The sequence below is a fragment of the Cololabis saira genome, chromosome 9 (assembly GCF_033807715.1).
Source record: "Cololabis saira isolate AMF1-May2022 chromosome 9, fColSai1.1, whole genome shotgun sequence".
NCBI classification, from domain to species: domain Eukaryota; kingdom Metazoa; phylum Chordata; class Actinopteri; order Beloniformes; family Belonidae; genus Cololabis; species Cololabis saira.
This window is the reverse complement of record NC_084595.1, coordinates 13,289,799-13,304,037: the sequence shown is the minus strand read 5'-3', so window position 1 is coordinate 13,304,037 and position 14,239 is coordinate 13,289,799. Positions and strand designations below refer to the sequence as shown.

General features: G+C 43.8%; 1 pseudogene; it reads left to right on the top strand.

The window, feature by feature from the left end:
- Positions 1–1,371: 1,371 nt before the first annotated feature.
- Positions 1,372–9,503, top strand: LOC133451234 (uncharacterized; annotated as a pseudogene).
- The last annotated feature ends 4,736 nt before the right edge of the window (positions 9,504–14,239 follow it).

Sequence of the window (14,239 nt, the reverse complement as noted above, 5' to 3'; positions counted from 1 at the left end):
GGCTAGAGAGCCCCTAAATACCCTGGCTCCCACACACACACACAGGTGAGGCCAATTGGGCTGACGACCTGCCACAACTTCCATCCAGGAAGCAGAATGGCCAATTAGGAGGGAGAGGGGCAGGCCGTCACAAAGTTAAAAATCAATATCAATATCAATAAAAACAAAATAAATCAGCCGGAAAAGGCAGAGGCACCTTGGGAACAAGGTTGTTGTCAACAATGACCACCACAGCAACAAAACTCTGATATCAGAGTGGGTACTGCTAATTGTGGCAGACCATGGAATACAGATTGTCATGTCAGATAGGATTAAAGATAACATTGCTTTGATTGATATGTTTGTGTGATCTGCTGATGTATGCTGAAGTGACAGGAGGGTGTGATGACCTCTTGTACAAGAGGCAAACAATCTGATTGGTTCAAGATGTATCAGCTTCTGAAGTGATGATAAGCTTGGCCTCATGAAAAATGAAAATAGCTGTCATAATCTTTCTCCTTGCAACAGCACTGCAGTTGTGGTTTCACCGCATTTTATTTTTTCAATGTCACACTTTGGTGAAAAGTTATTGAGACAATCTGCTTACAGTAGTTATCAATGCAACAGTGTTCCTGCCTTTGGCGGTCCCTTTAATTTTGATGAAAGAGGCTTATTTTGTTTTACTATCAAGTTACTGTACTCACAGATGGCATAAAGTCATGTGACTCACCTTACGGTTGTACACACATATATATATATATATATATTGCGTCATAACGACAGCTGAATTTGACTCTACTCTCAAAAAGACAGCTTATAACCTTCACGAGCAACTAATCAAGGAGCTGCATGACTTTGGGATTGAAGCTGATCGTTTACCAAAAGTCATGTTCGTGAGTGACCAGGGAGCCAACATTAAAGCTGCGCTCCGCAGCCACAAGTGGATTCCATGCACAGCACATGTCATCAACATCATCCTCAAGCACACATTTGATGTTAAAGAGAACACACCAGCATACATGCAAGAAGTGAGTCATGTAATTGATAAGTGCAAAAGCCTTGTGACTTACTTAAAGAAATCTGGTACCGTTGCTCACCTCCCGCACGCTGTGATACAGGAATGTGAAACGCGGTGGAACAGTAAAGTCGCAATGATGCAGTCAGTCAGCAAACAGTACCGTGAGATCCAACAGGCCATGGAAGAGAAAGATCAGCTTGACAGACTGGATGGCATTCAGCTAGACGTGTTGAACACGATCAGAGTTCTTGTTGCCTTTTAAAACTGCGAGTGAAGAGCTGGAAGGTGACAAGTATCCAACCATTCAACAAGTGGTGCTTTGGTTTTATAAACTGAAGAAACACTGCGAGCCACAGTACGGTGACCCGGAGTACATGGTTTATGTTCGAGCACGGACAATCCAGCTCTTGAACGAGAAACTGTCCATCGTCTTCACCCACAAGCTTGGGACGTTTCTTTGTCCACGTTTCAAGTCCCTCAAGATGTTTCCAGCTGAAGAGAGAAACGCTGTCTACGACCAGGCCAGACGACTTGCCAGGGAATTTGACAGATCGCAAACACCACTCCCAGCGGGGGAGCCTGAGCCGGCCACGGTTAAAGGTAAGAAAGTATTCATAAAAATATAGCCGTAATAATAATAAACAATACGCTTGTTGCAGCCGTTCCAATAATATCATTATTGTTTATTGTTGCTGCATTTCAAAGGGCGATTATTGTTGATTATTCTGCATTTTGTTTTATAATATTGTTTGGGTAGACTGAGTTGTTTTGATACCTGTTGGAAAGAGGCAGTAGTCAAAAAGGTTTTGTGACCGCTGTTTAAGTTAATTCGTTACCTAAAACGTTTTTTTTTCGTTATAGTATTATTTTGTTCAGTTTAAAAAGTAATTTTAGATCATGTTTTGTGTGGTAAAATAAGTTAAATCTCTGCCGACTCTGCTCCACCTGCGCCGACTCTGCGCCGAGTCTGCGCCCCCCCCGGCGGTGTTCTATGTGAAAGTAGCTTAATAATGAAGGCTAAATCCAAATAGTAAAACTATATTATTCCATTTTATTTTAGTTGAGGACGCCGAAAGAGCCAAAAGAAAACTGGCTGCGTTCAGCGAGTGGGAGGACAATGGTGAAGAAGATGACCAGAAAGATGAGGTGCAGCGCTACATTGACAGCCAGCTATTCTGGGATGGGAATGACCTTTTAAGTTTCTGGGAGTCTCAGTCACAGGTCTTCCCTCTGCTTGGCAAGGTGGCCAGAATGATTCTCTGCATCCCTGCAACAAGTGCATCGAGCGAGCGCACCTTCAGCTCAGCCGGCCGGGTGCTCGAGTCCAGGCGAAACAGACTAAACCCCGGCACAGTTGATGCAATTCTTTTTTTGCACAGTGCACATTGAATGGTTGGTTAGATTAATGTGGTTAATAGCCTATGTTCCGTTATTCAGTTTATTGCAAATAACCACAAAAACCAAATTTTATTTTTATTTTTGGATTTATTGATTGTTTATTTACCAGGCGATTTGAATTTGTTGCAGTTTCCAGTGCACTGTAAAGCCTGTTTTCACCTTTGTGAGAGTGAGACTGAATAAACGCCTTATTCAATGGCACATTTAATGTGTAATCGTGTATTAATACCGGCGGGTGCGGGTTGGGGCGGGTTGTGCAAATAGATATGGTGGTGCGGGGCGGGATGGGGCGGGTCATATTTTCTCATTAATGCGGGACCCGCGGGTTTGAAAAACCCCGACCCGCGCATCACTATTGCCAACGTTATGGACACTGTTGTAAAAGCTGTCAATTGTATCAAGAAGAGTGCCTTACAAACTCGCCTCTTTGCGTCTCTACAGGAGAGGAACACAACACGCTCTTTTACCATTCTGAAGTCAGGTGGCTTTCCCATGGATTAGTATTTATTTATTTATTGCAGTGTTTCCCCTACCATTATATAGGCCTGGCGGGACCCCCCGCCAGGCCTAAAGAAAAAAAAAAATCAATGATCATTTACGTTTAGGAGTCTCTGTAGCTGTTCTGCAACGGGAGTCAACCTGCTTCGTTGCCTAGTAACGCTGCTGAGAGCGCGGGCAAATTATTATATATTATGGGATGTATAGAGTTTGTAACTAGCCAAAAAAAAATAAAAAATATCGCGGGCGACAGACAACATGATATAAAGAAATGTTTCTGCAGGTCCGTGTGTTTGTGTTTGCATGAGACGCTGCAGGGAAGCATGAAGGAAAACACAGCCCGACGACACACCAGGCGTCCGAGGGGTCCTAGCGCCAGCCACGTATGAGCGTCTAGGCTTGTACGTGCGCGTCGCCGTGTACCCTACACCGTAGGTTCTGCGTTGGTGTACCGCGGACCATAAATCAGCCTTTACCGTCGCTGACACCGGCCCAACTGGTGACCCAGTAAAAAAACAACGCATTTAAACATCTGGCTGGGATCCCAAATGGCTTAATAACCATAAATACAGCCCTTGGTCGTACCACACTCCCCATGGTAAATTTCCAATTTGTTGTTTAGCTTACATTTTTGTTCTGATTGAGCTTCTTTTTTTGGTAAGCAATGATGATGAAAATAACACAGACAATAGATTGTCTTTCCAGTAGAAGAACCACTAAAGGTTCATTTTTTCCCCAGTCAAATGCATGTTATAACCAAATGGGAAAAAAAATCGTCTACAACGTTTAAATTATTTATAACTGATATAATCTCAATTGTGAATAGGGATGTTTTGTGGCATATGCCGTCAGCACAAGCAGCCATTAAAAGAGGACCATCCCAGAGGGTTTTCATAGAGACCCCTCTGAAATATATAGAAAAGATGTGCTCAATGCTCATATGGGGTCAGACCTTTCTGGCCCATGACACTTTGGTTAAAGGTTAGATTAAATCGTATTATTTCATTGAAGTGATATCATTCAGCAATATAGGCCTACAATGATTTTAATGTAAAACTTTGTTATATTGCTACATGTCCAATATGCCGTCCCACGTCTGTTTAAGATTTTTTCGGTGGGTACCACCGGGCCTGAAAAAAATTCTAGGGGAAACACTGTATTGGTTTAGTTGATAGGGACAATGCAGTTTAAACATAGTTTCAGTACAATGACAGCAACTGATGTTCTGCACACAGAGTTTATAGCTATTGCTAATTTGCAACTCCTTTCCCTAGTTGGGCTTTTCTATCTATCTAGGATTTTCTATCTCTTTTCTATTGGCACGCGTCTTTGAATTACGCACAGCTATCCACGACTTTCTAATGAGCCAAAAGCACACAGAGCTGGCTGTGCCTTTCAGTCATGTGTGGGTAACTAAACTAGCCTATCTAGTGGACATTTTCTCAGAGTTGAACCTACTGAACAGTTCTATGCAGGGACGCAACGCACACGCCATCCAACTCTATGACAAAATGGAAGGCTTTCTGAAGAAAACAAAAAGATGGAGAGAGCACATGAGGGGAGACAACATATTCCTGTTTCCACCAGTGGAAGAGCTCGCAGATGCCACGGTGCTATCGCCTGATGTGAAATGCGCAATTATTGATCACTTTGAAGCACTGGAAAGCCAATTTGAAAGGTACTTTTCTGAGGCTGAGTCCTGGAGAAAGGACAAGATGTGGATACACGTGGTTTCCATTCAAAGAGAATGCATGTGACAATGTGATGAAAGTTTTATCAACCATAAAACACATGTAGGCTAATAACCCTGTAAGGTGAAATAATCAGAATAAAACACATCTAAAAGTTATTATAAGCCAGGCTTAAGATGTAACACATTAAAAAAGGGAAAAAATAAGAATTACAAGCAGGGATCCTGCTCTGTTTTTCTCTCATCCAAGGGCTAAAAAAGGTTGAAAACCCCTGCACTAGAACATTGACTATTTCTCAAGGAATGGTTACACCTCCAATCTGGGATTCCTCAAAGCTGCAGTCAGCTATGTCCCAAAAATCCAGTAACTGGCTGGAAAAATTGAAGGCATAACATTTATGCCCCTCCAAACCTCTTCGTTGACCCCCCCCTCCCCGCTATTGATAAAAGTGCCAGGCTACGTGGATCTGAGCTGTAGTGCACTAGAATGAGGAAGGTACAGTATGTTACCTTTTACAACCGCTTCACATCAAGTCTTCCTCAAGCAGTGGCCTATAAATGTTTACATGAAGTACAGAGCTGGAGGGGAGGCAGTGGGGGTTGTCTGGAGCTTGTGCCCCAGACTCGACTCTGTAGACATTTTTAGACTGGATCCCGCTGTTATCGCTGGATGATGAATGCGTGTTTAACTGGCGTTGGTAATGTAAACGCAATCATTCATACTTTGTGGCTCTGGACATACGCCGGTTTATGGCGTCCTCAACACTCTGTCACGGGCGTGGTTTGTTGAGGACCCAGACGCAGGCAAGCAGGAGGCAGGAGTTGCAAAAGCAGGATTTATTAAACAAAAACAAAAACCAAAAGCGCTGCAGAGCAGGGTTGACCAAAAATACGAGAACAAAAATCCAAGAGCATGACAGGACACACGGAGGGTGGAAACAGTACGGACCAGCAGGGAGCAGGGAAAAACAAGACCAGATATACACAGGGGATAACGAGACTCAGGTGCGGACAATCAGGGCAGATGGGAAACAGGAGGGACAGAACTGAAAACACAAACTGGGGGAAATGTCAAAACCCTGACACATCCGAGACTGAGCAGCTTGCAGATCTCCTTGTCTTCTCAGTTACTCATCTTGCAAATAAAGGCCGTACCTGTGACCTCCTGCTGCTGTTGTTACTCCCATCAGCTGTTTCCTTACCACTTTTATTTAAAACAATCTCCCCTGGTGGGTTGTACTCAGGTTATGTGATAAACAAACCCCTCCCACGACCCGCCATCCCGTGTTAGTTCTGTTTAAATAAGAACTGACCCACGGTTAAGACTATCCTCAGAGGTTATTTGCGGGGCAGTTTGACACGCTACCAGTCAATGTAAAAGGGAAACGCGACACGCTAGATCCACGTGTTAAACGCGGGGTATCGCCCAATGTAAAAGGGGCTTATGTCTGAACTGATAACACATGTGGATGGATTATCCCTTTCTCGCTGAAACCTGTGGTACAAGCAGTGAAAGCAGATGGAGGTATGGGTTTCAGCTGTTTTTAATTTTTGAGTTTGTGTGTGTGTGTGTGTGTGTGTGTGTGTGTGTGTGTGTGTGTGTGTGTGTGTGTGTGTGTGTGTGTGTGTGTGTGTGTGTGTGTGTGTGTGTGAACCATCTGCTGGTATGGAGAATCCCTCTCAAAGTAAAAATCCCATGGGTGCATCAAGAAATGCTGATTTGCATAAAGCCAAAAGAGTTGCTTGATCTCAAGGTTATTGATCAGTCCCAAATTATGACAACTGTATAAAATGCAGCAAATGTACACAAGTGACTACTCATCAAAATGAAGTAAGTATTTGAGACACATCCAAATTCATAATACAGTTCACTGAGGGTAAGAATTATGGAGAGTATTTTAAGGAAGCTTCTGGTCATGAGCTGAACAGATCGTGCTGCTTAGATGTATGGAGCAAGGCATCATAGGAGAACAGAAGGAGGTCACTGTGGGGAAAAAAGGATATATCCTATATATATATATATACAGCACTGGTTCAAGTCACGAATTACCTTCTTATGGCCTCAGATAAGGGATTAGTGTCCATACTGGTTCTACTGGACCTCAGTGCTGCTTTTGACACTGTAGATCATGGCATCTTACTGCATAGGTTAGAGCATGTTGTTGGGATTAAAGGGACAGCTCTACGTTGGTTTAAATCATATCTATCTGACAGGTTCCAGTTTGTTCATGTACATGAGGTTTCTTCAGAACAGTCAAGGGTCTGTTATGGTGTTCCGCAGGGTTCAGTGCTAGGGCCAATCTTGTTCAGTTTATACATGCAGCCATTGGGAAGTATAATCCAGAATCACAGCATACATTTTCATTGTTATGCTGATGATACGCAGCTCTATTTGTCTATGAAGCCGGATGCAACTGAACCGTTAGGTAAACTTCAGGCATGTCCTAGGGACATCAAGGACTGGATGTCTGGAAATGTCTTGCTTCTAAATTCAGACAAAACAGAGGTTATCATTCTTGGTCAAGAGCATGTTAGAAAGGGATTAGAATGTGTTGCGATGGCTTCCAGTGCAACTGTGAGAAACCTTGGTGTTGTTTTCGATCAGGATTTGTCGTTTAAACCATATGTTAATCAGGTTTGTAAAATAGCATTTTTCCATCTCCGTAATATTGCAAAGATGAGGAAAATCCTCTCGCAGAGTGATGCAGAAAAACTAGTTAATGCATTTGTATCTTCTAGACTAGATTACTGTAATGTGTTATTAGCAGGATGTCCAAGTAATTTGCTGAATAGGCTCCAGCTGATCCAAAATGCAGCAGCACGAGTGCTGACAGGAATCAGCAGGAGAGACCACATCTCTCCAGTGTTGGCGTCGCTCCATTGGTTACCCGTAAAATTCAGAATCCAATTTAAAATTGTATTACTTGCGTATAAAGACCAAAACGGCTTAGCTCTGCATTATTTGCAAGACCTGATAGTGGCTTATGTTCCCGGCAGAGCTCTCCGCTCTCAGAGTGCAGGTTTACTTGTAGTTCCTAGAGTATCCAAATGTAGATTTGGAGGGCGGGCATTCTGCTATCAGGCACCATTACTATGGAACCAACTTCCAATCTAGGTTAAGGAGGCTGACATCACCTCCACCTTTAAAACTAAACTTAAAACCTTTCTGTTTAGTAAAGCCTATAGTTAGTGTTTAGTAAACCTCTAGCTGGTGCTGTTAAATCTCTAGGTAGTGTAAACTCTAGTGCCTCACAATTCACCCCGCCATTCTGGGTGGACTTGGTATCAGCTCCTAGAGGTCCCTGTTCCTTTCACCCTCGGGACGGATGCACTGACCCTCCCTCCACCCGTAAAACAGAGGAGAGCACCAGATGCTTTAATCCGTCCGCAAAAGTACTGCGTGGCGGCCTTTTCTGTTCCCCCGACCCGCAGCCACTTACCAGTCTTGGATCTGCGGGTTCTGAACTCTTATTTGAGAAAATACACAGAATGCTCACTCTCGCAGTGTTGTCTCGATCCATACGCTCAGGCGATTGGTTTACTTCAATCGACCTGAAGGACGCGTACTTCCACATTCATATGCTCCCAGCGCACAGGAAATTTCTCAGGTTCGCCTATCAGGGCATGGCCTACGAGTACGTGACACTTCCATTCGGGCTCTCACTAGCTCCGAGGGTGTTCACCAAGTGCATGGAGGCCGCTCTGAATCCTCTGAGGGATTCGGGGCTGAGGACTCACTCGTATATAGACGATTACCTCCTCAATCGCCAGGTGGTGCGACAAATTTGGGAGAGATACGGCCAGGCCTGGCCCGTGAGAGGCTGAATTTGACCGCTGTTGGTTTACCACCCAGGGTGGTGGAAACCATTCAGGGTGCTAGGGCTCCATCAACACGCTCATTATACAGTGGTAAATGGGGTGTGTTTGAGGGCTGGTGTGAACTGAATAACGTTGTCCCTTATCAGAGCTCCATGGCGGAGGTATTGTGCTTCCTGCAGGAGCTGATGGACAAGGGGAGGGTCTTCTCCACCATCAAGGTGTATCTGGCCGCCATTTCTGCCAGCCACGTCGGCTTTGGGGGACATACTGTCGGTCAGCACCCGCTGGTGTGCCGCTTTATGAAGGGCGCACGCCGAAGGCTCCTGGTCCCCAGGACCCTTGTCCCGTCCTGGGACCTCTCTCTGGTGCTCGACACCCTGTGCCGATGCCCGTTCCAGTCCCTGAAATTAATTGACATGAAATTTTTGTCACTTAAGACTGCTTTGCTCTTGGCTTTGTCTTCAGCCAAACGGGTGGGTGAGATGCAGGTTCTCTCTGTTCACTCTTCCTGCCTGCAGTTTGCACCAGGTTTCAATAAGGTATCCCTTATTCCTAACCCTTCATTCCTGCCGAAAGTGATACGTCCGTCTTACCACTGTGCCCCTATCGAACTGATAGCTTTTCATCCTCCACCTTTCTCCTCTGCCGAGGAAAAGAGGCTGAACTCTCTGTGCCCGGTGCGCGCTTTGCGCACGTACGTGGAGAGGACGAGTGGTTTCATGACAGCTGACCAGCTGTTTGTGTCCTGGGCTTTATCCCACAAGGGGAAACCCATTTATGCAGCAACGGTTGTCTCACTGGATTTTGGATGGTATCAGATTGGCGTATGAGTGCAGGGGCTTACAGGCTCCGATGGGCGTGAGGGCCCACTCCACCCAGGGCATGGCCACTTCATGGGCCCTGTTTAAAGGGGTCTCTGACGAGGACATTTGTAAGGCTTGAAGCTGGGCTTCTCCTCACACATTTGTCAGGTTTTATAGATTGGACGTTACAGTGCCCTCTCTTATCCCACCACCTTCATCCAGCCTTCCCAGGTCCAGGATCATTGGCATTTGCTTGATCTCATGGAAGAGTGGAGCGTTGGTGGCGAGCATTGTATAGCCATCATGTTGAAGAACATGATGCGTAGGTGGTGATTGGAGATCTTCTTTCTTGTCTGTCTGACAAAGACAGCATTTCTTCCAATCAGTTTGCCTCTTAGCTAACATTGGGTTTGCATTTGCCATGTCTGATTAAGGCCGAGGGGTTATCCTTATATACCACCTTAATCATAATGCTACACATTCGGGTATGGGATTCAACTAGGTTCGGGTCACCTACACCTAGCCCGATCATTCATCCAGTGCCATTTAAGTCCCGTGTGATCTGTACACCTTCCAGGTAAGAATACATGAACAAGTCTTGTAATGCCCCACTTACCCTTGGCTCGGCTCTCCCGCGCTGGCACAACCTGTCAATTCAGATGCGGCTATCTAACTACATCTAACTAGTACTACCTAATTGACATGGGGCTGTTAGACAGCATTTGGGACACTAAACAAAGCTAAACTATCACTACTAGACAACAACTACAGTATTAGTACAACTACATCAGCTGGCACTGAACCCCATGCTGAGTTCCACAGCAGTGATGTCACCAGTGTGCCCTGGTTGTGTAGTGACATTCACTCTACTATACTCTACTATAATGAGAATTTGATGGCCATCTTGAAAAAAGGGCCGACATCTTTAACTAATAAGACAACCCCTAGGTTGTCTTAATAGTAAGTAACCCTACTGGAAATATCAGGTTATGAGAGTAACATTTTCATGAATCCATGTTCTCGTAACAAAAATCAATCTTACAAAATTCTCACTTTTCCGGGTATATACAAGTTTCTGTATGATGTATCTCAAGAACCGTAATGGATACAGACATGTACTTGGTACCAAAATGTCCACAATACCCAACTTTATATTCAACTTTAATATATCTATGGGGCTAAAAATCAAGGCATTTTGAGTTATAAAGGAAAAAGCACGTTTTTTGGCGGTCATCTTGGATTTTGGGGGCCGCCATCTTGGAATTTTGAGTGGCACGCGCCTGTTCCCTAAAGAGTAGACCTTGGAGAGTATCTGTGCCAAATTTCATGCTTCTATACCAAAGTGAAGTATCGTGTTGATAAAATGAGTTAATCTGCTGCACTAGTAAACGTACTGATAGTTTCATAGGAGCCTAATGATGCTCTTCTAGTTTAAGGCACACAATGACCTGTGACAATGATATAGTATGGGTATATTATACATTTCCTGAATCCTTATGGTCCTGTGAGTATTCCAGTTTTTGTATTTTGTGTCTCTGTTGTTCCTAGGTGACACAGGGATAAAAGATAGTATATCATTTAGGCGAAAATGGTGTAAAAATATGTGTTGTATATAGTTTAAAGAGCTGCAGTGACCACTATGTTGGTCAGAAAGATTCACACGTTAGTTTGAATGAATGCTTCAAAGGTCCCCTTTAAAATGATACCAAAGACAATATTGTGAAACATTGACAGATATCCTGTACATGAGTGTAAACCGGGATATGCACCAGCATCTGAAATGTAATTTTTTGAAGGGGGTGTGTAACTTCATGAGCTGATAACTATGATACAGCTGCCACTCAGGAAGGGTTATCATACCAGAATATCATCTACAGACATGGATCTTTTCAAAAATCATAAGTAAGTTTGGTCACCTTGAGTGGCACTGATATCTGGTCTGGCCCATGGACTATCTGGCCCATTCCGTCCTCCAGGCGGGCGCTGTCTGATCTACACCTCGTCCGTCCTTCTTCTGTTGGGGTCAGAATGCCGGCTTCGGAGAGCATGTTGCAATCTGGGAGTTGTCTACATCTCCTATAGGCTGAGATACCGAACGAAGTTAGAAAGAGAACGTTAGGTTACTCACGTAACCCCGGTTCTCTGATAACGTAGTGAAGTATCTTAGTACACTCCCCTCCTTGCAGTACGCGAGGAAGACCCATGCTTAGAATGCCCGTGCACTGACGGCAGTGAGGATGTAGGGGAGAGGGGCGGGCTCTCCTGTCACTGCTGTTATTGGTCTGTCTCCGACAGACAGAGTGTCATTGGAGCTTCCGTAGTTCGATCGCATGAGAGCGCTCTCCTATAGGCTGAGATACCTCACTACGTTATCAGAGAACCGGGGTTACGTGAGTAACCTAACGTTTTCTTTGGTTTAAAAAATGTCCTCTTATTCTTTGTTGTGGACAGATCAGCACTGCAGATAAACCAGCCCAGTACATCAAACCCTTTTCTTGGTCAACCATCCCATTTCAAGTGTGCAGAATGTGGTTTCGCAAAGTTTTCTTAAAATAGTAATAATGATGATGATAATAAATGCATGAATGTGAAAAGGTGTCATTGACTTGTAATTCTTCCCTTAGTTCATCCACCCGAGTGTTTGCACCTGTGTCTCGACAGCCCTTGTGAGTATACACTCACCGGCCACTTTATTAGGTACATCTTGCTAGTAGTACCAGGTTGGACCCCCTTTTGCCTTCAGAACTGCCTTAATCCTTGGTGGCATAGATTCAACAAGGTACTGGAAACATTCCTCTGACTTTGGTCCATATTTACATGATAGCGTCACGCAGTTGCTGCATATTTGTCAGCTGCACATCCATGATGCGAATCTCCCTTTCCACCACATCCCAAATGTGCTCTATTGGATTGAGATCTGGTGACTGTGGAGGCCATTTGAGTAGTGAACTCGTCATCATGTTCAAAAAACCAGTCTGAGATGAGTCGCGCCTTATTACATGGCACGTTATCTTGCTTGAAGTAGCCATCAGAAGATGGTACACTGTGGTCATAAAGGGATGGACATAGTCAGCACCGATAATCAGGTAGGCTGTGGTGTTGACATGATGCTCAGTTGGTACTAATGGGCCCGAAGTGAGCCAAGAAAATATCCCCCACACCATGATACCAGGCTCCCAGTCTGAACCATTGATACAAGGCAGGAATGATCCATGCTTTCAGGTCGTTGTGACATTTGAAACTGATCAAACCAGGAAACGTTTTTTCAATCTTCTGTTTTCCAATTTCAGTGAGCCTGTGTGAATTGTAGGCTCAGTATCCTGTTCTGGAGTGGCACTTGGTGTGGTCTTCTGCTGCTGTAGCCCATCCATCTCAAGGTTCGACGTGTTGTGCGTACTGATGCTCGGTTTGAACTACAGCAGAGTGTCTTGACCATGTCTACGTGCCTTAATGCATTAAGTTGCTGCCATGTGATTGGCTGATTTATAAATTGGCATTAACGAACAGTTGGACAGATGTACCTAAGAAAGTGGCTGCTGAGTGTATCTTGTCTTGTCTTTCCTTTGTGCCCTGTTGTTTCTTCCTGTGTCCCTACTGGAGTGTTTTCTACCTGACTAGCTGCCGTGGCTTCTGTTTGGTTCTCTTCCTCGTTGGTTTTTCAGTTTTCTTTGTTTTTCAAGTGAAGGACTTCTTTTGTTTTTGCTTTGGATTCCTGGCTATGCAGCACTTTCGTTAATAAAATACTGTTAGAGAGAAAAAACACTCAGTGATCTGAAGAAAGAGGCTGAGACATCTTATTTTCTTGCATGCAAGGGTAGGCGCACGAGCAGCGAACTACAACGGTCCTGCCCCCAGCAAAGTTTATTTAAAGACATGAAAAAATGGGTGTGTATTTACAGAAGAAAAGGGTGTAGATTTCAGAGTACAATCAGGAAGTAGGTGTGCCGTGGGTGTGGTGTGGATCACATCATCGCACAGTAGATTCAGATGAGGCGACCTTGACACGGCTCACATGATGCAGCCAAGAATGGTGAGAAAAGCAGATAGATAAAAGAAACAAATCAAACAGGCCACATCATGGGAAAATATTCTCACTCTAACATTCCCCCCTGTTTATCATTTTAGGATAATGCACATGCAGTATATCAAATCTTCGTAACTTGACAAGCATTTTCTACCAGATCATCATTAATTACACGTCATCATCCTGCATCGCCTGTTGGAATTTCGCCTCCAGCAGTGCGAGGTCCGAATCTTCAGCAGTGGACGCATAGCATAGCATAGCAGTATATTGAATCATGGAGACGTTGATCATACATGATATCATACAGCGGACAGAGGGTATGATGCAGCTAATGAACACACAGAATACAATACACTTAAATTGCAAGACATAGTTAATCTGAACACCACTTTGATAATGTACAAGGCTTATAACAAATCACTTCCAGGCTGCAGGAACTGTTCAAGCCAAGAGAGGGCAAATACGACCTCAGGGGAACAGCAATGTTTGACACAACAGCAATAAGAACAAACACAAAAGGCAGATGTATATCTGTTTTAGGAGTAAAACTGTGGAACTCATTACACAACGACCTTAAACAAACTCAATAAAAGCATACAAGATATTATTCAAAGCAAAGGTAATACACATATATAGAAACACAATAAGCAAACAAAGAAGAATGTACACATGCATGAGATAAAATGACAACTTAAATTGGGTTTGTCTGGTTTCCTCAGCATCTTTTCACTTTCTGTTTTCAGAGCTATCATTATTATCATCATCATTATTATTATTTTGTGTAGACCCATGATACTTAATTTGTTCTTCTTGTATATTCTATTCTGTTAAAAGGTGGGCAAGACAAGCTTTATGCCTCAAGCCCAGACCTCCTCGGCCAAAACAATCACAACGTTGACCAGGGAAAAACCTGTGTTAACTCATTTGTTGATTTTTTTGTGATTTACCGAAATAAATATTAACTATAACTATAACTATAATAATATGGGAACACTACCAACGGGCATAAG